Raw genomic sequence first — 25244 nt, forward strand, 5'->3', positions numbered from 1 at the left:
GTAAGAAGCCCCTTAAAAGAACGGCCGTGAGACCGACCCCAGCAAGTTGATCACGGAGGGCCCGCAGTGGGAGGCCAGTAAGGCGTTTGGAACACAACTTCACCGCGAGCGTGTGATTAAAAAAAAGGCACTGATCCACGGTGCTGCTAGAGCTCATTGACGTGGTGTCACTGCAAGGTCGGGGGCTGGGGTGGGGGAAGCTATGAAAATGCAGATGAATGCATTTTTTAATGACAGGCTCGGAGGGGACACGGGAGGAAAAGAGCAGACTGGCTCTGGGAGGGCGGCCTTGGCGCCAGTCCTCTGCTCATGGCCACGGTCAGAAGTTGGCTCTGTGTTTGTTCAATAAGGTGAAAGAAAACCGCGGGAGAGCCGAGAGTGGCTGTGAGCTACATTCGGCCAGTGGGTATGAAAGTGAATTTTAGCTGCGATGTGCAAAAACCCTAGGTGTGCCAGCCAGAAGGTTACAACAGGTCAGGAATAAATAACCAGCAGGCGGAGGATCCTAGATTCCCTCCTGCCTTTTGTTGGTGAGGAGCGCCAGGCAAGCGCGTCCACAAAGCCTGGGGAAGGAAGCGGTTCGACCGTCCACACCCGGCTCCAGCCCCGGGTGACTATGAGGGACCCTGGGGGTGGCGGGTGGCATCCGCCCAGGGCTCTGCTCTCCCTGCGACCCCAGAATGAGTCGGGGGCGGACCGCGCGCGGCGGGAGGGGGCCGGGCGGCCGGGAGGGCAGATCCCACCCCTTCCTGAAGGAAGCGCCCTCCCCGCCGCGACTGTCGCCGCCGCCACCGCAGCCGCAGGTCACGGCCCCGCGAGGCGACGGCGGCCCGCCGCACCGGAGCAGGTAGGCGCGGCGACCCCCTCCTCCGCCCCGGCCGCTGGGCAGCCAGGGGGCGTCAGGCCCGGCTCGGAGGCGGAGACTGGGGCGCGGACGCTGCGGCGGGGCTGGGCGGCGGGTCCGCCCTGCTGCGGGGCCCCAGGTCCCCTTCCCCGAGCGCCGCGCGCGGGGATCGCGCCCGGCCCCCCTGGGAAGCACGCTCCAGAGCCAGTCGCCAGTCGGTGCCGGGTCCTGGCCGCGCGCCCGGGTCGCCCAGCCTGGTCCCCGCAGCCGCAGTGCCGCGCGCTGGCCGCGGACCCGCCCGGCTCCTTGACAGGTGTCCCAGCCCGCACCGCGTCCCTCCGTTGCCGGGTGGATTCGGCGAGGAGCCACCCAAGTTTGGCCGCCCGCGTTCTCGCCGGGTCTGTGATCACTTCGTCGCCAGCCGAGGCGACCGGCTCGGGGCGCGGGGACCCGGGCACCGGGGCTCCAACTTGCTTTGCCTCCGCTCCGGGGTGCAGTCGGTTCTCGGGTCAGGGCGCGCGCTCCCCGGGACAAATGGGATTTTCGGTTTGTTGGGGAGGCCGCGCTGGGTGAGTCTCCGAGGCTCTGTGGTCATCCATTGTAATTTAAAAAGTGATTGGCTTTGCATTGTGGAGAGAGCCCTTCTGGAGCCCTTCTTCCCCTCCTTAGATGAATCCAAAGGAGAATGAGGGTTTTCCGTTTTAATTTCATATTCTTTTGCTCCCTACTCATCCCTCTCCGTCCACCTCTTTATTATATCCCAAACACTTCACTGATCTTTTTGGTCAGGTTTATGCCGGGTAGACCTTAAGCAGTGAAACCAGGATTGTGACCGCAAGTGTGACAACGTAGGGTAGGTTTGGAATGGAAGCCAGACGTCTCCCTGAGTGATCCCATTCCCACTTCCTACATGCATGGTCTGGTTAGGGACCAAATGCACTAGTGCTGTGTCAAAAAGCAGAACAGAACAACAGTTCTTGGATTCATGACAATAACAGCGCCTAACAGACACTATTAGTTTCTGCTTCTTCAATTGTCTGCTTGAATGGAAGATAGATTTTAATAATGCAAAACTGTAACTCCATTCTGGGCTGCAGTTCATCAAAAGGGTAGGAGAGGGTGGATGTAGAAATTCCATGATAGCGGTTAATAAGCTGACCTACTTAAAGTTTCCTATTTCAAGGAAAAATTGTGAGGCTCATGTATGTGATATGTCAGATCAAAGAGTTGTACCATCTCAACTTCATGCATTTCATTTAATCCCCAACTTATTCTTGTATGTGTCCCATAGACACCATGTTCCAGGATTAACAATAGCTGTCATCTCTTAAGGAACTAGAAATAGTTTAATCTCCAAGGCATAAGCATAAGGATTTTAATGGTGTGTCCTTTATTTATTCATTTTTAAAATAAATGTTTTGCAAGCACCCCAAGTTGGAAGCTCACAAACAGAACATGGTAAAAAAAAAAAAGGGGGGTAAAAACGTTTTGTTAACAATAACAACTAACAGACAGATGTTATGACATTGAGCAAACATATTAAAGCATTTTAAAAATGCAAGTTTGTTATTATCTGCCATTAGCTGGATGCAGTCTGTTTGGTTGTTTAAATTGGCACTACAATATCTCGATAGCGATTGCTTAATTAGTGTATTTTTTTTCATCAAACAGCTTTTACACAAGTTGCTTTGGAAGGGAAACAGTTTGTTCTCTGGCATCTTTTTATGAACAAAATAAAGGTCTATACTTAATCTTTGTTACAGAACCACAGTAATCCTGTTCACAACCACCTTGCAGGGTTTTTTGTGCTCACTTTACTTGTGTTGTGATTGCCAAAAGGAAGCACTTTGCTACACACTCTCAGTTTCCCCCTTGACCCTCACCTCTGCTGCTCAGAGGCCAGGTGAGCAGGCAGCCTGAAGTTGTGAGCGAGGAAAGGCTAGTTGGTCCCTGTAATCTTAGCCACTTGTGTCACTTTCAACTGGCCATGGGATCAGTTCGGTAGCCAACTGAGCAAGACAAACACTGACAAGATAATGTATTACCTCACCATCTTCCCATCCTGAGAACAATCTACAGCACTGAGAAGTAGTACTCAGTGGTGGTTCGGTTCTTGTGAGGTCTAAATGAGATTTAGACTCAAGTTCCCTAAACATGCTACAAAGTCAAGAGTTACTGAATTTGGCTCTAAGTTGATGAAAGTTTATAAAAAGGGACTAGATTCAGCTGTGTCGTAAGTTCTGTCCTTATCCTCAGGGTAACACGGAAGTGTATCCCTACTTATTTTATCTCTAAATTTTATTCCTAGAGCCTACAGTACCATGTATTTTTATAATGTGTTGTATGTTGCTTTAATCACTTTCAACCTAGTTCATAAAATATTGGAACTTGAACAAGTTATTATTATCTACAAATATTTTCTGCTATGTTTGGATTTTGAAAAAAAATCACTTGCAGCAATGGACAGTCTTAATGCAAAGAGACTTTAGTCAGGGACATTTGGAATGATATTTTGAGATAATAATGAAATCGTTGGCATTTGCTATCAAATTCAACCCCACACTGTTCTGAGTCAAGCCAGCTCTGGTAGGTAGGGCTTGGAGCTCTTTTATCTGGTAAGAAATGAACAGTTTTGTTTTTAACCTCTAGAAATAGCCTTTTCTAGACTGGTGCTGTCCAGTAGAACTTTCTACAGTGATGGAAATGTTCTATACATCTGCCTAATAATATAGCCATGAACCATTTGTGACTTCTGAGCACTTGAAATATGGCCAGTGCAATTGAGGAACTGAATTTGAAATTTTATTTAGCTTTAATTAATTTAAATAGCCATACAGGGCTAGTGGCTACCTCATTGGACAGTGCAGCTCTAAACTCTCTCCGCTCATCTCCTATAGAGATACATTTGATGGCAATTATCCCTTAATTAGAAGGAAGAAGAAGTCGACATTGATAGTGCTGGGAATTAAGATTTGACTCTGTTAATCCAGTTTTATGAAAAAGCACTTGCATTTACTCTGAAGAAAGTGCTTTATTCTGAAGTTCAATTTTACTCTAAAAACAGTTTGCCTATTTAATTTCTATGTGTGCTAGCCACAAAAAGAAGCATCACCCAGAGTTGCTTGGGTGCTCAGCCTTGTGCGTATGTTCACACATACTTGAGCATCAGTTGCTCTTTTGCTTGTAATAGATCATTCATTCTTAGCGTTGGTTTCTGCACCTTGCAGTTTTTGAAAGCAGGAAGCAGAGATCAAAGAAGGGTAGAAGGTAGATGGTTCTGCACAAGTGTTCCTTGCCCCATGTGAACAGTCACAGAGGGCCTGTGAAAAGTCTGGAAGCCTCTGCTTGGACCATTCTTGTCTGGATCCTTTCCTTTGGGCTTCAAACCCAGATCCCCTTCCTTAGCCCTGCCTGCTGGGGTTACCAAATACACTTAAAGTACAACCTATCATTATTTTTAGTAAAGCTATTAAAATGAGATTTGATTTAGCCTCTACATTGTTGTTTCCATTTTTAAACTCATTTACTTTTATTAAAACCATTATTTTGATGGCAGAGAGGGACATACTTTTAATTAGACTGTCTCAAAAGGTACTGCCTCTCATGTTTCTTGGGTGAGTTACACTCCCTCGCCCAGCCTAGGGACCTAGGATACCTATCTTCAGACCACAGCTCTGAGCCTGGGGTTTCTTTTCCTTTGGAAAGAACTATCAGTCACTTATTTAGAAAGTTTTCAAATGTGTTTGGATATACTAGCTAAAGTACAGGTTAAAATAATACTAACATCATCTTTGCCCTGACGGTATTAACACCCTGGGATGGCATTTCTCAAATTAGTGTCCATTCCACAAGGTAATGGGGACACCTTGAATAAATTTAGGAAATGCACCATACATATAATTCCCGGTACCATGGGAAAGCCTCAGACACTCATTTAACTTTTTTATCTGTGTTGGTGTTTTCAATTTTTTTCATATAACCCCACAGTTATATGGGTCCTGAAATCAGTGTAACAAGTGAGGATCAGCATTTTCCTTATGAAAGAGAATGTGTAATACAATGACGTGATCTCTGCATCCTTCCTCTTGAGGGTTACTAGGGTTTGGTGAAACTTGGTTCTTCCATGAATAGCAACAAAGTAGCCATGAGGCAGTGGGCAGTGGTTACCAGCTCTAGGGAAACATGACCTCTGGGTTTAAATTCTGACATAGCCCAGTCTATATAGCGGCTACACTTTATCCATGTTCATTATTTGTGTTATTATATACTGGAGTGTGATACAAAATAATGCCTATGAAACTAGGCGTGGAATCCACTTTGAGAAACACTGATATAACACATCTATAGTAGCTAGCAGTAACCGATGCTTACCGAGTGCTCTGTGCTGAGTGCTCTACAGGTGTGATCCTGGTTTTGCGACAATCCTTTGATGTAGGTATAGTCGTTAACTCACAGCGCCTGTATCCCAGCTGGTACTGGAGGCAGAATCTGAACCCAGGCAGTCTCCACAAAGTCAACCACCCCCCTACTGCCATGTGATAATGTCATATAAGGTGGACATCTGCAGACTTGTGACATTGAAACATTGGGCAGCATTGAACAAGTGCAGAAATAAGCTGACTGCAGTTATTGTCTGTGCAAGATGAAGCCTGATAGGTGAGAGGGAAGTCATTGCATGTTTAGGCTGGAGACCTCACTGCTGCCAGCCTGTGGTCTCTGAAGGTCGGTGCCCTTGGACAGACAGCCTGGTGCCCAAAGAAACATTAACGTCTTCTTTCACATTGACTAAAAATTGTGTCTTCTTTTCCTCCTACTGAATTCTTAATTTCTGCATAATAGTTTGTAACAAATAAGTGACAAATGATCTAAATAGATATATCCATCTCATAACCCCCCCACTTTTTACTATACTGTAAGATATTTGTCTTTTCAAAATCACTTCCTGCCTGTAAGTGCCTCCTGACATATTTTTAATAAAATAAGTGGGAAGCAGCTTATTTTTAGAATAAAATGCTTGTGGTAGAATGCTTGTCTAGTATTCAAGAGTACCTAGGTTCCATCCCCAGCACAACAAAAAAAGTTAAAATAAGTGAAAAACTGTTGTCTTAAGAATTTCATACAAAATGAAATGTCTTAAAATTGAGGCAGGAAATGTTTGGTTTTTTTTTTTTTTCCCTCCAAGTGCAATCTAGGAAGTAAAAGTAATTCCATTCTGGAAGTTGATTTCAGTTTCACTTAAAAGCCAAACTAAATATAAACAATATTTATTCAAAGACTCTGAAAGGTGGAAGAGGCAACAACCTGACATTATTCCCACTTTCCTTCTTTAAAGAGTCCAGGGGCTGTGTCTCACATACTAAAACCCTTCAGACATCCAGATTTTGCTCAAAGCTGCAGAACCTTCCATCTCAGTGGACAGTGAAGCCACTCCGCCTTTGGAATACAAAGGGTTGAGGTGAACTGTGTGTAAAAGCATTGAATGTCATGTAATGCATTCAGACAAGTATAGACAAAACTTAAGAAGTAATTGTGCCTAGCTGTGGCAGTAGAGGAAATTAGTCTGTAGTTTAAAAGGTGTTATTTAAGTCTAAAGCAATTATAATGAATTACAATGATAATTGACTGAATGTAAACATAAGTGTCTCCGAAAATAGCATAGCCTTACTATTTATAGAGCATTTTATTTATTCCTGTTTTTTTACACTTACGTTGACTTAGCTGTCAAAGAAATCTTTTAAATAGCCTTAATTGGAAGTTTAAACCATAAATTAAAACTGACAGCATATAGTTAAAATGGGTGTTGCATTTCTTAAAAATTGTGCTAGTTGATAAAAATACATCTTTCACATTCTATTGATTCTACTGATTCATGAGTGAATACATGTTAATTAAGACATGTTGATATCATTGTAAAACAATACAACTAGAAATGCTACTTTGCTGAATTAGAAGTGTTTAGAAATTAAAATGAGAAGAGATCTGTAATGTAACTGACCCTGAGTTTCCAGTGGAAATATCTCTTGGAATTTCTAAATTCTAATCTTACCAAATTTAAAGTATATTTATGTAGAAATATATTTATGCAATTCATTATAATTGCTTCAGAATTAAACAATTAACAACTAAAATACACCTGCAGACAGTAGCAGAGATATTAGGGTTGCCAGTTTTTCTTTTATGGTGTTACATTCCTTCATATCCTTAACTTCAAACATATGGCATTTTGAAAATTTTTCCAGTCTTGTCAATGACACCGTTGACAAGATTTATCTTCTTGTAATTTTAGCAGCTAATACAATTGTTCTTGAGAAAACCGATTAACTTTCTTATGACATTGTGATTGGTGTTTCTACATTTTTAGTTCCAGCTTATATGTGCCATAAAATTGAATTACATGAAAAGGTGCAGATTTCATGCTAAAATTTTATATACATATAAAGTCAAAAAATTTCCATAAACTGATTTGCGGAAAGGATATGGGTATGATCAAAGACAGAGGCACATCATGATCTTTTAAGATCAGGCCTCTGAACCAAATCATGGTCTGCTTACAGATCCATAAATGTAACAGTTCAGAAATGTTGCTTTTATTAGCTGTTGGACAATGCTGTGCAGTTCCTCACACTGTCCCTGGCTCAGGACAATTTCTTTTTCACTGTTACTTCCTTCTTATTCCTAACATGGCTTTTAACTCATTTTTCTACATGGGAAATTAAAGAGGACTGTTTTGGATGGTAACTGCTCTCCTATTGAGCGTCTAAGAGCTTGAAGAAGCCTTGGGAAGTCACACCACTTATTTCTTAGAATCTTGGCATGACCACGGCTATCATAGAAGGAGAAGACTCCATTGCACTTTCAGTCTATGAATATTTTATGCTAGTCCTTGACACACTGTTTATCCAGGCCCACTTAACATGCCTTCCATGCTGTACCTTAAAGCTCACTTCATTCTCAGCGACTCTTTCTCTTGCTTGTTGCATATTTACCTTCTTTTCCAATTAAATCATTTCTGCATTTAGAAATTATGTCATGCAATTTTGTTTTATTTTAGGGCATTTGATTGTCTTAGAGCAGAGGTCAGCAAATTATTGTAAATAAAGTTTTCCTGGACCATACTCACACCCTCTGTTTATGTATTACGTGAATTGCTTCTGCAGCATCAAAGAGTTGAGTAACTGAATCAGAGACCATCTGGCTCACAAAGCCAGTTACATCTTCGATCTGGCCCATTGTGGACTGAATTTTTAACTTTGATTACTTCTAGTTTTACTATCCTCGTGTGGCTGTCAACAGCACTGTTTTGGATTGAACACAGTGGTGTGGTTTCCTCCAGTTAAATTAGCCATGTGATTTGGCTACCTGAGGTACAGCTAGGCTGTCCAGAAAGACCATTCACCCTTGCCCATGGTAGATATAGGCAGACACTGGAGTGAGGAAGTTCTTCACAAATTGCTACCTTGGATAGCACCATGTGCGCAGAGGTGTGTCAGGCAAGCTGGGGATAGAGGTTCTTAGCGTTGGTTACACAGTAAAAATCGCCTGAAGAACTGGACCCCAGACCAATTAAATCAAAATAGAGGAGTGAGACCCAGACACTAGACTTTTTTTTAAGCTCCCCAGGTGATTGCCTCATATTACACTAGCTGGACACATCACAGGTAAGCAAGGGAGTCCATGTACCTCCATGTTCCCTCATGGCATCACGGGCCTGCCCATGGGCACCTGGTCAGGGAAATGGACACATGGAGGCCAGTGGAACCCAACTTATCCTAAACAGGAAGACCCTGGCTTATCTTTGGTGTTGGGGACTGGGCCATTTTCCCATCTGGTTGCCCTAGCAACAAGGACTCCCTTACCCAGTGGCCACAGTGCAGTTTGTGCACTACAGAGATTAGCTTCAAAGAAGAAAACATATATGCTCTTTCAACTTACATGTCCAGTGATTTCCCTTTATATATTTAAAAAAACATTATGGAGTGCCTACTGTGTGTTTGAGATATGTCACGTTTGTTCAAGCTAGTGGAGAGACAGACATGTAAACAGTTATGATACGTGGGGTAATCATAATAATAGGATAATAATCAAATACTGTGAGAGCACCCCAAAGGGCGAAGCAACATGCATAGGGATCAGATGGGGGTTCTCAGAGGTGGTGACAGCCAAGCTGAGTCTTATAGGATCAAAGGAGAAGCTGGGCATGGCAGTACATGGCTGTAATCCCATCTACTTGGGAAGCAGAGACAGGAGGATTGCAAGTAGGAGGCTGATCTGGGCAAAGTTAGCAAGACCCTATCTTGACGAATCAAATGAAAACCCAAGGCTGGGAGAGGTGTGGTCTTCAGTGGTAGAGCACTTGCCTAGCATTCAAGATCATAGGTTCAATCCCCTGTACTGTGAGTGGGAGGGGGAGAACAAGAAGGGAAAAATGAAAAGAAGAGAGCAGACACAGTCTGGGATGAGGCCCTGGCTGACATTTTCGTCCCTAATAGATTGAACCCCATAGGTTGGCTCCCTCCTCCCAAGGACCCTTCTGCTACCTGAGCGAACTCTTGGAGATGTCCTCACTCTCCCTGGCCTTTATCATTCATTCATTTATTCACACTTTATTTCAATGTGATTTGTTGAGGCATTACTGTGTGTAGACATGATCTAGGTGCTGGCAATAAAGAAGTGAACAAAATAGACCACGCTTCTACCCTCGGAGCGTTTTGCGCTCCATTGGGGCAGGCAGATCAAAACCAGCGAGGAAATGGTGCAGTGTCTACTGAAGAATGTGGGGTCCTGTGCTTTGAGAACTGGAGTCTTGTTGCTGAATGAGGCTGGGCGGGTTAAGCTTTCTATCCCTTCTCACCACTGCTCTGTCCAGCTCCTAATCACTCCCTTCATTTTTCTTTTTCTTTTTCTTTTTTGGGTTGTATTGGGGTTTGAGCCCAGGGCCCACCCTACCTCTTGAGCCACACCCTGAGTCCTTTTTGCTTCAGTTATTTTGGGGATAGGCTCTTGCATTTTTTTTTGCCCAGGCTGGCATAGACCGTGATCTTCCTATTCATACTTCCTGAGTAGCTGGGATGACAGGTGTGTGCTGCCACACCCAGCTCACCTTAACCACTTGTAAAATGTGTAGTTCAGTAGGGTTAGGTATATTCACATTGTTGTTCATGCAATCACCAAATTCTTCCTCTTGCAAAACTGAAACTCTTTACTGATCATAAATCTCCTCATTTCCTCTTGTCCCCAGCAAGCCTCATTCTGCTTTTCTCTATATGAATTTATTACTCTAGGTACCTCATATGAGTGGAATTATATAGTATTTGTCTTGGGTCTCACTATATAGCCCAGGCCATCTCAAACTTGAGATTCCCTTGCCTCTGCCGCTTCAGCATTGAGATTATAGGCTAATACACCCAGCTTGTCTTTTTATGGATTGCTTATTCCAGTTAGTATCATTCCCTGAAGGTTTATTTACATTGCAACATGTCTTAGAATTCCTTTCTTCCTTCCTTTTTTTGTGGTTCTGGAACTTGAACTCAGAGTCTTGCACTTGCTAGACAGGTATTCTACTACTTGAGCCATGCCCACAGCTCTTTTGGGTTTTTTTTGTATTTTGTTTTTGAGATAGGATCTCCATAACTTTGCCTGGGTTGGCCTCACACCTTGATCCTCCTACCTCTGCCTCCTGAGTAGCTGGGATTACAGGCATGCGTCTCCACACCCATCTTCTACTTTCTTTAATATTTGCAATGAGCACATTTTCCTGTAGCAAAAGCCAAGTGAGACAACCCTACAATGACTGTCAGCTACAGTATAGTCGCCCCCAGAAGCAGGCACCCGCACACTTCTCTAGCTCACCAGTCGCCACTCCCTGCCTCACTCGTATAGTGAGCACGACACACTGTTCCTGCACACAGAACTGGCTGCATGCCTTGGAGCCCCATCCATGCTGCCACATCTGCATGGAGAGTCTCTATCACCTGCTAAATGCCTCTGCATCCCTGGAGGCTCAGCCCAGGGTCCGTCCTGCTTGCTGGATTGGGTTCCTCTCTCTAGTTCCAATCTCTGACTAATGCGCCTGTGACCTCACTATCTGTTAATGGGAGCAGAACTGTGTATTCATCTTTGTATTCGAGCCACTGAGCACAGAACTGCAGCTTGAGAGCCACCCCAGTTCAGAGAGTGGATGGTGGGATGTTCAGGAGGAAAAGAGGTGGAAGACTTTCCCTGGCACCCTTCGTTCCTCTGTGCTCCACTGACTCTTGTAGGAACAATGTAAAGATGTTAAAATATCTTACAAATAGATAGTATTGAAAATAATCTAGACATCAAAATGACCAAAAGCACATTTTTTTCTGCATAATTCTGTCCAGACCTTACTGGGCTGTTCATGCGTGTTCGGTGAATACCTGTTACCTCTTTAAAAATCCTCTGATCAAACCTTTCTTCCTTAAATTTGCCACTTTGACAGGCTGGGACAGGAGTTATTTAGAGGTAAAGGAGATCTTTATAATCATCTTCAAATCACACATAATGACCAGCTGCTTTTCCTACCCGAATGACTGAACCTTATCAAGACCCTTTGGGGGATTTTTTAAAAAGGAGTTAAAAGATTTGCTCTGAGTGCTGCATTTACGATGTAGCTAATGAATCTTTGCTACTGAGATGTTGCCAGGCGCACCTGGACCATGAGGAGCCATGCCCTCAGACTGTAAGCATGGTCTACGCTGAAAACCTGAAATGGGCATCCAAACCAGTCAAACAAGCCTCGCAGGCAGGTGCAGTTAGGTGGTTTGGGGCAATTTTCTTACACAGCAAGGAGGATCTCTAGACCTCCATTAAGAAGGAAGGAAAAATGAAAAATAACTTTAAATATCATAGAGCTGAATTGACTCTTCTTCAACTTCTCAGCCCACAAAGGTTTCTCTCCGTTTTCCTTGAGAAAAGTGGCCCAATGTGAGGGATTTTCCCAGTGTCTGAAATCATATTAGGAAAAGTGTTTACTGAGGACAGGGCATTTCATGTTTGAAATGATGTGTTCTTTGTTGAACCAAAATGTGGTACCTTACATAGGTAGCCTGCGTGACTGTGTACCATAGTTACAATCTCTTACTTAATTTGTGGTTTTCTTCTAACAAGATCAGACTCTTCTCGTAGACTTGTAGACTACATGGTTCTGGTTTTGATATTTTGTTTTCTTTCATTTTTGTCTACTAGGTCAGTAGAAAGAAGTAACATTACTTAGAATAAGCATTAGACTTGCAGGTGTAAATTAGCATTTAAGAACTGATGTGGTGGCACACATCTGTAATTCCAACACTCAGGAGTTGGGGACAGGAAGATTGAGAGTTTGAGGCCACCCTGGGCTACATAGTGAGATCCTGTCTCCAAAAGAAGAAAAAAGAGAAGAAACAAACCTGGCCTAATCACTTTTCGTACTGGCTTTTTAGGTAAGTTAGTTATTAAAACTTAGTGTTCCCAGTATTCATCAGTAAAAGGTGGATTTACTTGTCTGTCTTGTTCTTTAGAATTAAGTCCTTGAGACCAGGGAGTGTGGCTCATCCATCATTAGAAACTCAATACCAGGAATGGGGCCTGGCAGGAAAAAAGCTCTGTAAATATTTGTTTAACAAATCAGATCCATCTTACCTACTTCCTAGGTTATTTGGAAGAGCAAGTAGGATGCACAGGTCACAAAGGGAGAGTCCCTGCATGTGATCCCAACTCCACCATTCCCAGCCACATTGGGTGGCCACTACTTATGTGCATCTGTGTAAGTGAATGGTTGTACTTGTCTTCTAGGGTTACAGTGAAGATTAGATGTACCTGGCACACGGTAGGTGCTATATGTATACCAGTCACGCAGGGTTTGCAGGGTGCTGTTCAGGCATAGGTAATATTTACTTCATTGGATGCTGTGTGAAATACGTTCAGTAGTCTGTTTTCTTCTTGATTAGTGGGACAGTATTTCCCCTTTACCTGCCGGGGATATGTTCCAAGGCATTCCCTACAGGGGATGCCTCAAACTGCAATAGTACTGGATATAAATATATGTGTGTGTGTGTGTGTGTGTGTGTGTGTGTGTGTGTGTGTGTGATTGTGATTGTGTATATACACATTTTTGCCTGTGATACTTTAATTTGTAAGTTAGACACAGTACAGTAAGAGATTAGCAACAACTAGTAATAAAATAAGGACAATTATAACCATATACTGTTAGAAGAGTTAATTAAAATTTATAAACTGTTTATTTCCAAACCTTTTCACATAATATTTTCCGATCACAAGCTGACTGAGAATTACTGAAACTGCAGAAAATGAGACTGAGGACAAAGGGACTGTGCTCATTCCTCTCTGTTTCACATTTTCTAGATCTCAGCCAGTGTGTCTTTCACCTGGATCCATTTCCTGACACAGACAATCACAGTGATGCAAAGAATAATGTTCAAAGAAGGCCTGACCTTGAAATGACCCAGCCTGGAGCTGCCACCTGCTCTTTTTTCCATCATTTGCTAATTGAAAATAACTGATAAATGCCATGCATCACAGATATCAAGATTTATGTCAAATAATCACGATTTCACATGGGGAAAGGACAGCAGCTCTCACACTGGCTTCTCTACCTCCCGTGTCTGGCCACGGTGTCTCTGTGCGTGGTGCTCATCTTCCCACTCATGCTCCTGTTCCTCAAGTCTCCTCCATCCAGTAACCCCGCTGAGCATCCTCTTACTTCATTCATAGGCCCACATCCAAGCTGCTGGTTTGGGATTTTAAGACCATGTACATTCTGAACCCATTTCTCTCTCCACACTTTCTTTCAAGATCAGCTTGGACTGACTGCACACCTGAACCCAGTTCTGTCTTCTGACTTCTGTTTTCATGGTTCCCATCCTGAAATGCCCTCTCTAGCCCATACTATTTACAGATCGTCTCAACTTATGCTGGTTCAGCTGAGGATTTTTTTTTTTTTTGGCAGTACGGGGTTTTGAACTCAGGACCTCATACTTGCTAGGCAAGTGCTCTACAATCTTAGCTACTCCGCCAGCCCTTGTTTGCTTTAGTTGTTGTTCAGATAGGGTCTTATGCTTTTTTGCCCAGGCTGGCCTACACAACTTTTCTCCTATGTAAGCTTTGAGCATAGCCACAGACTCATGGCACCACACCCAGCTTTTTTGTTAAGATGGAGTCTTCCTACTTTTTGCCTGGGCTGGCCTTGAAGCTCAGTCCTCCCTATTTCTACCTCCTAAGTAGCTGGGATACAGCATGAGCCACCATGCCTGGGCAAGGATTTCTTTGATTTTATAATGGTGAAAAGTGATGCACATTTGGTATAAACTGCTCTTTGAATTGTGAATTTTGCCCTTTTCCTGGGCCAGCATAGTGCATAGGTAGAACACTTGTGATCAGCCAGGTGATCACCAAAGTAAACCACAAAACTCTGATATTCCAAAGCATTTCTCACTTACAATGGTTTCAATCCATTGTAAGTCGGGGACCATCTTCCCGTCTGCCTTCTGTTCTAAGGCCACTCTTTTCACAAACCCAATCTCTTCCTGAGCATTGATTAGAATCTACCTGTGTGTTGGCATTTGATTATATTTAATTGGAGCTTTGTTAGGTGCCATCTTTTTTTTAATTTTTATTTTATTCATATGTGCATACAATGTTTGGGTCATTTCTCCCCCCTTCCCCCACCCCAGCCCTTAAACCCCGGCCCCCTCCTTCTCCCCCCCCCACCCCTTCGCTACCAAGCAGAAACTATTTTGCCCTTATCTCTAATTTTGTTGAAGAGAGAGTATAAGCAATAATAGGAAGGACCAAGGGTTTTTACTAGTTAAGATAAGGATAGCAATACAGGGAGTTGACTCTCATTGCTTTCCTGTGCATGTGTGTTACCTTCTATATTAATTCTTCTCAAACTAACCTTTTCTCTAGTTCCTGGTCCCCTTCTCCTATTGGCCTCAGTTGCTTTAAAGTATCTGCATTAATTTCTCTGTGTTGAGGGCAACAAATGCTATCTAGTTTTTTAGGTGTCTTACCTATCCTCACCCCTCCCTTGTGTGCTCTCGCTTTTATCATGTGCTCAAAGTCCAATCCCCTTGTTGTGTTTGCCCTTGATCTAATGTCCGCATATGAGGGAGAACATACAATTTTTGGTCTTTTGGGCCAGGCTAACCTCACTCAGAATGATGTTCTCCAATTCCATCCATTTACCAGCGAATGATAACATTTCGTTCTTCTTCATGGCTGCATAAAATTCCATTGTGTATAAATACCACATTTTCTTAATCCATTCATGAGTAGTGGGGCATCTTGGCTGTTTCCATAACTTGGCTGTTGTGAATAGTCCCGCAATAAACATGGGTGTGCAGGTGCCTCTGGAGTAACCCGTGTCACAGTCTTTTGGGTATATCCCCAAGAGTGGTACTGCTGGATCATATGGTAGATCAATGTTTAGCTTTTTAAGTAGCCTCCAAATTTTATTCCAGAAGAGTTGCATTAGTTTACATTCCCACCAGCAGTGCAAGAGGGTTCCTTTTTCCCCACATCCTCACCAACACCTCTTGTTATGTTGTTGCTAACGATGGCTATTATAACAGGGGTGAGGTGGAATCTTAGTGTGGTTTTAATTTGCATTTCCTTTATTGCTAGAGATGGTGAGCATTTTTTCATGTGTTTTCTGGCCATTTGAATTTCTTCTTTTGAGAAAGTTCTGTTTAGTTCACTTGCCCATTTCTTTATTGGTTCATTAGTTTTGGGAGAATTTAGTTTTTTAAGTTCCCTATGTATTCTGGTTATCAGTCCTTTGTCTGATGTGTAGCTGGCAAATATTTTCTCCCACTCTGTGGGTGTTCTCTTCAGTTTCGAGACCATTTCTTTTGTTGAGCAGAAGCTTTTTAGTTTTATGAAGTCCCATTTATCTATGCTATCTCTTAGTTGCTGAGCTGCTGGGATTCCATTGAGAAAGTTCTTTCCTGTACCTATTAATTCCAGAGTATTTCCTACTCTTTCCTGTATCAACTTTAGAGTTTGTGGTCTGATATTAAAATCCTTGATCCATTTTGAGTTAATATTGGTACAGGGTGATATACATGGATCTAGTTTCAGTTTTTTGCAGACTGCTAACCAGTTTTCCCAGCAGTTTTTGTTGAAGAGGCTGCTTTTTCTCCATTGTATAGTTTAGCGCCTTTGCCAAAGACAAGTTGGTTATAGTTGTGTGGCTTCATATCTGGGTCCTCTATTCTGTTCCACTGGTCTTCATGTCTCTTTTTGTGCCAGTACCATGCTGTTTTTATTGTTATTGCTTTGTAATATAGTTTGAAGTCAGGTATTGTGATACCTCCAGCGTTGTCCTTTTTACTGAGTATTGTCTTGGTTATTCATGGCCTCTTGTGTTTCCATGTAAATTTAACGGTAGATTTTTCAGTGTTTTTGATGAATGTCATTGGAATTTTGATGAGAATTGCATTACACATGTAGATTACTTTTGGAAGCATAGACATTTTTACTATGTTGATTGTACCAATCCATGAGCATGGGAGATCTCTCCACTTTCTATAGTTTTTCTCAATCTCTTTCTTCAGAAGTTTGTAGTTTTCCTTGTAGAGGTCGTTCACATCTTTTGTTAGGTTTACACCTAGGCATTTGATTTTTTTTGAGGCTATTTTAAATGGAATTGTTTTCATATATTCTTTCTTAGTTTGTTCATTATTAGTGTATAGAAATGTAATGATTTTTCTATGTTGATTTTATATCCTACTATCTTGCTATAGCTCTTGATTGTCTAGGAGCTTTTGAGTAGAGTTTTTTGGGTCTTTAAGGCATAGGATCATATCGTCTCCAAATGGGGATATTTTGACAGTTTCTTTACCTATTTGTATTCCTTTTATTCCTTCTTCTTGCCTAATTGCTCTGGCTAGGAATTCCAGTACTATGTTGAATAGGAGTGGAGATAGTGGGCATCCTTGTCTAGTTCCTGATTTTAGAGGGAATGGTTTCAGTTTTTCTCCATTAAGTATAATGCTGGCTGTAGGTTTGTCATATATAACTTTTATAATGTTGAGGTATGTTTCTTCTATTCCTTGTTTACTTAGAGCTTTTATCATGAAATGATGTTGGATCTTATCAAAGGCTTTTTCTGCATCTATTGAAATGATCAAGTGGTTTTTGTCTTTTCTTCTGTTAATGTAGTTTATTATGTTTATTGATTTTCGTATGTTGAACCACCCCTACATTCCTGGGATGAAGCCTACTTGGTCATGGTGAATGATCTTTTTGATGTGTTATTGATTTCGGTTTGCCATTATTTTGTTGAGGATTTTTGCATCAATGTTCATTAAGGAGTTTGGCCTATAGTTCTCCTTTTTGGAGGTGTCTTTGCCTGGTTTTGGGATGAGTGCAATACTGGCTTCATAAAATGTGTTAGGCAGTTTTCCTTCCCTTTCTATTTCATGGATCAGTTTAAGGAGGGTTGGTGTCAGTTCTTCTTTAAAGGTCTGATAGAATTCAGCAGAGAATCCATCAGGTCCTGGACTTTTCTTTTTGGGGAGACTCTTGATTGCTGCTTCAATTTCATTTTGTGTTATAGATCTATTCAGGTGATTAATTTCCTCTTGGTTCAGTTTTGGATGATCATATGTTTCTAGAAATCTGTCTATTTCTTTAAGATTTTTGAATTTATTTGAATATAGGTTCTCAAAGTAGTCTCTGATGATTTCCTGGACTTCCATGGTGCCCTTGTTGTTATCTCCCCTTTTGCATTCCTGATTCTACTAATTTGGGTTTTTTCTCTCCTCATTTTAGTCAGGTTTGCCAGGGATCTGTCGATCTTCTCTATGTTTTCAAAGAACCAACTTTTTGTTTCATTAATTCTTTGTATGGTTTTTTTGGTTTCTAGTTCATTGATTTCAGCTCTTATTTTTATTATTTCTCTCCTTCTGTTTGTTTTGGGATTTGCTTGTTCTTGTTTTTCTACGAGTTTGAGATGTATCATTAGGTCATTGATTTGGGATCTTTCAGTCTTTTTAATATATGCACTCATGGCTATAAACTTTCCTCTCAGGGCTGCCTTTGCTGTGTCCCGTAGGTTCTGTTAGGTTGTGTTTTCATTTTCATTGACTTCCAGGAACTTTGTAATTTCCTCTTTTATTTCATCAATGACCCATTGTTCATTAAGCAATGAGTTATTCAGTTTCCAGCTATTTGCATGTTTCTTATCTTTTTGTTGTTGAGTTCTAGTTTTATTGCATTGTGATCAGATAGAATGCATGGTATATTTTCTATTTTCTTATATTTATGAGGCTTGCTTTGTGCCCTAGGATACGATCTATTTTGGAGAAGGTTCCATGGTCTGCTGAGAAGAATGTATATTGTGTAGAAGTTGGATGAAATATTCTGTAGACATCAAGTAGGTCCATTTGCTCTAGTGTATATTTTAGATCTAGGATTTCTTTATTGATTTTTTGTTTGGATGACTTATCTATTGATGATAATGGGGTGTTAAGGTCTCCCATGACAACTGTGTTGGAGTTAATATATGCATTTAGGTCCTTCAGGGTATGTTTGATTAAATTGGGTGCGTTGACATTGGGTGCATATAAGTTGATAATTGTTATTTCCATTTGGTCTATTTCCCCTTTTATTAGTATGGAATGTCCTTCTTTATCTCGTTTGATCAATGTAGGTTGGAAGTCTACTTTGTCAGAGATAAGTATTGCTACTCCTGCCTGGTTTTGGGGGCTATTTGCTTGGTAAATCTTCTTCCAACCTTTCATACTAAGCCTATGCTTATTTCTGTTGGTGAGATGGGTCTCCTGTAAGCAACAAATTGTTGGATCCTCCTTTTTAATCCAGTTCGTCAAATGGTGCCTTTTGATGGGTGAATTAAGTCCGTTAACATTAAGTGTTAGTACTGATAGATATGTGGTGATTCCTGTCACTTAGTTGTCTTAGTTGTTTGAAGGTTTGATTGTGTGTACCTAAGTTGAGGTTACTCTCTACTTTCTTGCTTTTTCTTTTCCTGTAGTTTGATGCTGCCTGCCCTTTCATGGTTACATTGGGTTTCACTTTCTGTGTGCAGAATCCCTTGAAGAATCTTTTGTAGTGGTGGCTTTGTGGTCACATACTGTTTTAGTTTCTGCTTGTCATGAAAGACTTTTATGGCTTCATCTATTTTGAATGATAGTTTTGCTGGGTAGAGTATCCTGGGGTTGAAGTTATTTTTGTTCAGTGTCCAGAAGATCTCACCCCAAGCTCTTCTTGCTTTTAATGTTTCTGTTGAGAATTCTGCTGTGATTTTGCTGGGTTTCCCTTTGTATGTTATTTGTTTTTTCTCTCTTACAGCCTTCAATATTCTTTCCCTGGTCTCTGTATTTCTTGTTTTAATGATAATATGCCATGGGGTAGTTCTATTTTGGTCTGGTCTGTTTGGTGTTCTAGAGGCCTCTTGCAGCTATATGGGAATAGATTTCTCTAGACTGGGAAATATTCTGTAATTATTTTGTTGAATATATTATGCATTCCCTTTACTTGCACCTCTTCTCCTGCTTCAATGTCCATGATTCTCAGGTTTGGTCTTTTGATGGAGTCAGTGAGTTCTTGCATTTTCTTTTCACAGGTCTTGAGTTGTTTAATTAATAGTTCTTCAGTTTTTCCTTTAATTAACATTTCATCTTTGAGTTCTGAGATTCTGTCTTCTGTTTGTTCTATTCTGCTGGGTTGGCCTTCCATTTTGTTTTGCAATTCTGTTTCCTTCTTTTTTCCTGAGGTTTTCCATATCCTGAGTCCCTTCCTCTTTAATGTTGTCTATTTTTGTTCTGAGTTCATTTTCTTTTTATTTATCCTGTTCTCTATTTCACTTTGGTGTTTATACAGTGCTTCTATGGTTTCCTTTATTTCTTCTTTTGCTTTTTCAAATTCTCTATTTTTGTTGTCTTGTATTTTCTTGAGTGTCTCCTGTACATTTTGGTTGACCATATCCAGTATCATCTCTATAAAATTTTCATTGATTACCTGCAGGATTCCTTCTTTTAGATCATTCTTGTGGGCTTCTTTGGGTTCTTTGGCATAGTTTATCTTCATTTTGTTGGACTCTGGATCTGAGTATCTGTTTTCTTCATTTTCTCTGGTTCCTGTACTAATTTTTTGCTGTGGGAAAACTGTTTTCCCTGTTTTTTCTGTCTTCCCGTCATTGCCGTTGGTGGTGTTATTGTCCCTGTACTGTGTGCAATGAATTATTTTCTAGCTGGTAATAATAACAATGGTGATATTTAGAATGGAAGGGTGAGAGGAGAGGGAAACCAAAAAAGTTAAAGAAAAAGGGAAAAACAAATAAACAAGTAAAAAAAAGAAACAAAAAAATCTCAAAGATATAAACAGGGAAAGATAGTGACTAATCAACAGTAAGCTGAACAGGCATTAGAGAGACAGAGAGTAGATTGAAAAAATAAATAAAAATATAAATAAATAAATAAATAATAAAAAAATCTCCACGTTCAAATGTAATAAAGTTTCAGTCTTAATAATTTTTGTGTTAGTGCCTCAGCCTCCAATCCTGTGGATGGTGGCTCAGAAGTAGTTTTGTCATTGTCTCATCAAAGGGAAAAAAACCCAAAAAGACCAAACCAAAACAACACAAAACAAAAAAAAAAACCACAAAATGTCCCAAGTTCAAATGCAATACAGTTTCAGTAAGTTTTTCAGCATGCAGGTGTAGTTCAGTTGTTTCATCAAAGGTAGAGAGGAAAAAAAAGAGTCTGGAGACAGGTCTGTGAATGGCTATCTGAGGCTGTGGCTCACCTGCCCACTGCTGTTACTTGCTATTTCTGGAGGTGTTATTTATGCAGATCTCAGGAGTGAGCTTAACACTCACCTAATCCCACATGCTATGTTTACTTAAGAGTTCTCCTGGGCACAACCACCACTGCTACAAGCTTTCCCCTTTCCATGCACACTGGGGGAAGTGACACTGCACCCGCTTTCTCAGGTCAGCGTGTTTATTTACAGTTCACCTGGGAAGTGGGTCTTCCCCCCTCTCCTGTGGAGTTTTCCTCCCACTGCCACTTTTACAAGCTTTCCTGCTCCTGGTTGCTGGGGGGTGCCACCACTCCTGCCTTCTCCATCCAGCTTATTTATATACAGTTCCATGAGGGATTTCCCCTCCCCCCACTTTGGTGCTCAGGGTGCCCTGTCCTCTTTGCTATGTGTCTTTTTTGTTATTGCTTATTATTCAATTTCTCTTTTTTCCCTGGGTGGTGTCGGTCTGTCCAGGGGGCTATGCTGATCTGGCCCAGGGTTGTCTGTGGGAGTGCTGTGTACTGCTTAGCTCACCTTGTGGTCCGCATCTTCCCAAGCTGTCTGGGCACTGCCTTCTGGCGGCGGCACGGGAGCCTTCCTGATTTCTCTGTTTAACATGAAGTGGAGATGCTATGCGTAGATTGGGGGTGTTGAGAAGTCAAAGTTTTGCCTCTTCTTGGTGGTTTTTCCTGTAAGGTGTATCTCCAGCATTTTTCCAAGATTTTACTTTAGGAAGCACGCTTTCTGCTTCCTCCCTCTATCTGCCATCTTGGAATCTGTATTAGGTGCCATCTTAAAATAGTATTTTCTCATTAAAAACTCAGATGGTTAACTTGATATTAATACAATTTTTATAAACCTTCCAGACAGGCATTCAGGAAAATTGTACTCATTTGGTATGTGCAAGTGATAAGTAAATAAACATTGTTTTTCTCTTGGCAGTTGTAATTCTACCCCATAAGTAAGGTGCTGGTGTCCAGGCCATTGATGTCACAATGAAGTAATATTGTAGATAGAGGCAGGGCTACCATTGCTGTTTTGGGAACTGCAGTCTCTATGACATTACTTTTAGATACATGAGACTTTCCTGTTTCAGTATATCTAGATTTCTTCACCATCAAATCATGGAGACACTATAGAATCAAGAGTCAGGACCCTGCAATCATTTAAGTACCTAGTGGGAATTCAATAAATGTGAATGATTGATTTGTGGTTTATTTTTGGCTCCTCAACTAATGTAATCTGATTTGTACTTGTCACTTTACCTCTAAACTAATTTAGCACATTTTCTGAAATCCTATGATTTTTATTAAATTTAAGACATAATGAAATCAATTTGGTTGCTAGAGTACATAGTACCTGCATCATTGTCATTGACATCCTCTTTCTTTTCTTTGTCCTTCTCTCTTCCTTATGGGGGTCTGAAGTGAGGCGAGTGGGTGGACTAATTGCTGTGCAGATAGATGTGTGGATGCATGAAACATTGTCTCTTCTGTCTAAGAAATTACAGCCCAGTGTAGCAGGCACCCAAACTTGCAACTGTGATCCCACCAGAATATGACGTTGAATCAACTGAGGGTTAAGTAGTTACACAAGCAAACTGTTTGTGACAGAGAAAGAAATAGAAGCTTAGAAAGTATATAACTTATTTAAAAATCATGCTTATTAAGTTCTGATGTATCAAGCACTGTGTTAGGTAATAATTATGTGACTTCATCCTCAGAACAAATATTTGAGCTAGGTACATTAATCTACTTTTCAAAAATAAACAAATTAGAATGCAGTGTGATTATAAAAATTGCCCAAAGTCAACCTGTTTTGGAGGAATAAGCTCAAGAAATTTATTGTACATCATGATATATAATAATGATATATTAGATACTTGAAAATTTCTACTTGAATGGATTTTAACTGTCTTCACCAAAAAAAAAGTAATAATTGTGTGAAGGAATGAGTATGTTAATTAACTTGATTTAGCCAATCCACAGTGCATATGTATATCAAAACACCATGTCATATATCATAAATATGTACAATTTTTATCAATTAAAAATAGTATACAACAGAGCTGATGGGATGGCTGAAGTGGTAGAGTGCCTGCCTAGCAAGTGTGAGGCCCTAAGTTCAAAACAAATGTACATAACAAAAAAAATCCATGTGTCTTTATGTTAATATAAAAATATAGTTTAATATGTAAACGAAAAGGTTTCAGTGGGTACTTCTTTTAAATAACCACAAAACTTATTTGCATTTCCCTAGCAGATATTAGCAGAAATAAAAAGGAATAAAGTGCAAAAACAATAATAATAATGTCAGGGAGGAAACGATCCTTTTTAAGCAAATACCCCTTACTTTTGAAGCCTCCTGAGTAATGAAAAGCTAATTGAAAGTGGAGACATTGTGGCCCAAAAGACCAAAAATCATATGTTCTCCCTCATATGTGGACATTAGATCAAGGGCAAACACAACAAGGGGATTGGACTATGAGCACATGATAAAAGCGAGAGCACACAAGGGAGGGGTGAGGATAGGTAAGACACCTAAAAAACTAGCTAGCATTTGTTGCCCTTAATGCAGAGAAACTAAAGCAGATACCTTAAAGCAACTGAGGCCAATAGGAAAAGGAGACCAGGAACTAGAGAAAAGGTTAGATTAAAAAGAATTAACCTAGAAGGTAACACCCACGCACAGGAAATCAATGTGAGTCAATGCCCTGTATAGCTATCCTTATCTCAACCAGCGAAAACCCTTGTCCCTTCCTGTTATTGCTTATACTCTCTCTACAACAAAATTAGAAATAAGGCAAAATAGTTTCTGCTGGGTATTGGGGTGAGGAGAGGGAGGGGGCGGAGTGGGTAGTAAGGGAGGGGGTGGGGGCAGGGGGGGGAAATGAACCAAGCCTTGTATGCACATATGAATAATAAAAGAAAATGGAAATAAAATAAAATAAAATAATTTAAAAAAAAAAGAAAGTGGAGGCATTGAATACCTTATTTTGTAAATCTCTAGATAAAATTTCCTTCAAGCAGATTTTTAACAGAGATTTAGGTACAAGTTTTGTTTTGTCGTGGTACTAGAATTTGAACTCAGGGCTTCATAGGCAGATGTCCTCCCACTTGGGCCCCTCTGCCACCTAGGTTACAAATGTTATGTGAAGGTGTACCTTAAAACAGTTATTCCAGATGAACAGCAGAAATAATGTCAAGTTCTAAATTAATCCCTGAGGTTTTTTATTGACTTTGCTGATTAGTTTGGCAAAAATGGCTTTCTTCACATTATCCTCCAGGAACATTTATTCAAGATTTTGTGTCTCTTAGTAGATTTTGCAGAGTTTGTTCATGCCCTTTTCTTACTACAGATAGTCCTACATATTTGATGGGTTTTGTTGCCATCATCACGACAACTTTATTGTTCACCTAGTTTTGTAGAAGAGGAAAGCTCTCTTTTCACACCAAAGAATAATATTGGCTGATAGTTTCAGAGACACACCGCATTGTAGAATTGTTCTATTCCTACATATTTTGTAAGGGATGAACACTGAATTTTTTTATCAAAAAAATTTTTATCACAATCCTTTGAGTTGCTCTTTAACTCATTAATGTGTTATGTTGATAATAACAACTATACATTTCTTGGGATAAGCTCTTTTAAGTCATGGGATTTTTTGCTTGTTTCATTTTGCCTGTTTGTTTATCATGATTACTAACACCAACTAGCAAGAGATAGAAGTAAGGGTCTAGTTATAAGAAATACAGTCATAGAACTGTTGTCTTAGACAATAACATCAGAGAATTGATTAAAATATTATTATTGGAATTAATGTGTTCACTTGAAGAGTGGGTAAGAACATGGAAATCTAAACAGCTCTTAAAAACGGTTGAAGAAAGTTTTTCATGTTGCTTGTAAGTATTTTCCCTTACCATTTACCTTTATCATTTTACCCTTTATCAATTTACCCTTATCATTTACCTTTTTAAATTTTTATTTTATTTTTGAATTAGCATATATCAATAATGTAAGATTTCATTGTGATAATTCCAGACATGTGTACAGTGTACTTTGGACAAGTTCACCCCTCCATTACATTTCCACTCCCCACCTCTTTCAAACAGTGGGCTTCAAACAGATGGGACCCATAATACTGCAATGTATTTCCATCCTCTTTACCTCCTTTTCTTTTCCCCTCCCCTCTCCTGCTGTTCCTTGCTAAACAGTTTCTCTTTTACATTCATGAGCCATCACCATCATCATCATATTATTTTAGGTCTAGGTTCCCCAATGAGGGAGAACCTGAAATATTTGGCTTTTTGAGCTTGGCTTATCTTGCTCATCATTTACCTTTTAATTATACAGAAATTTACCTTTACATTTAGCTCTTGTGACTTCTTCCTTTGTTTCTAAACTTAAGAAGATGCTTCTTTATCCAGATATTAGTTAAACATTTATCTGAATTTCATAGCCATCTTCCAGTTTTCAAGGTCTGTATTTTACTTTCTATTTCACCTAGAATTTATTTGTCAATGTGATATAAGGTGAGGATCTAAATGATGGTTTTCCCCACTTAAAAATTTATTTCTCCTTCATATTTTTAAATAATTCCTGTATTCCTCATTGA

At 40.5% G+C, this 25244-nt stretch overlaps 1 protein-coding gene across 3 annotated transcripts in view; it reads left to right on the plus strand.

The window, feature by feature from the left end:
* The first annotated feature begins 297 nt into the window (after positions 1 to 297).
* LOC109679976 (transmembrane protein 150C) overlaps positions 298 to 25244 on the plus strand; it is a 79976-nt gene continuing 55029 nt past the window's right edge. Inside the window, exon 1 of one of the 3 annotated variants that reach the window (XM_074041896.1) lies at positions 298 to 406. The gene's annotated coding sequence lies outside the window, so the exon portion shown is untranslated. Of the gene's footprint in view, positions 407 to 450; positions 611 to 691; positions 848 to 25244 lie in introns of those variants that run through there. The other 2 variants (XM_074041895.1, XM_074041894.1) reach the window with 2 other exon arrangements.

This window comes from Castor canadensis, chromosome 9 (genome assembly GCF_047511655.1).
Source record: "Castor canadensis chromosome 9, mCasCan1.hap1v2, whole genome shotgun sequence".
Lineage (NCBI taxonomy): Eukaryota > Metazoa > Chordata > Mammalia > Rodentia > Castoridae > Castor > Castor canadensis.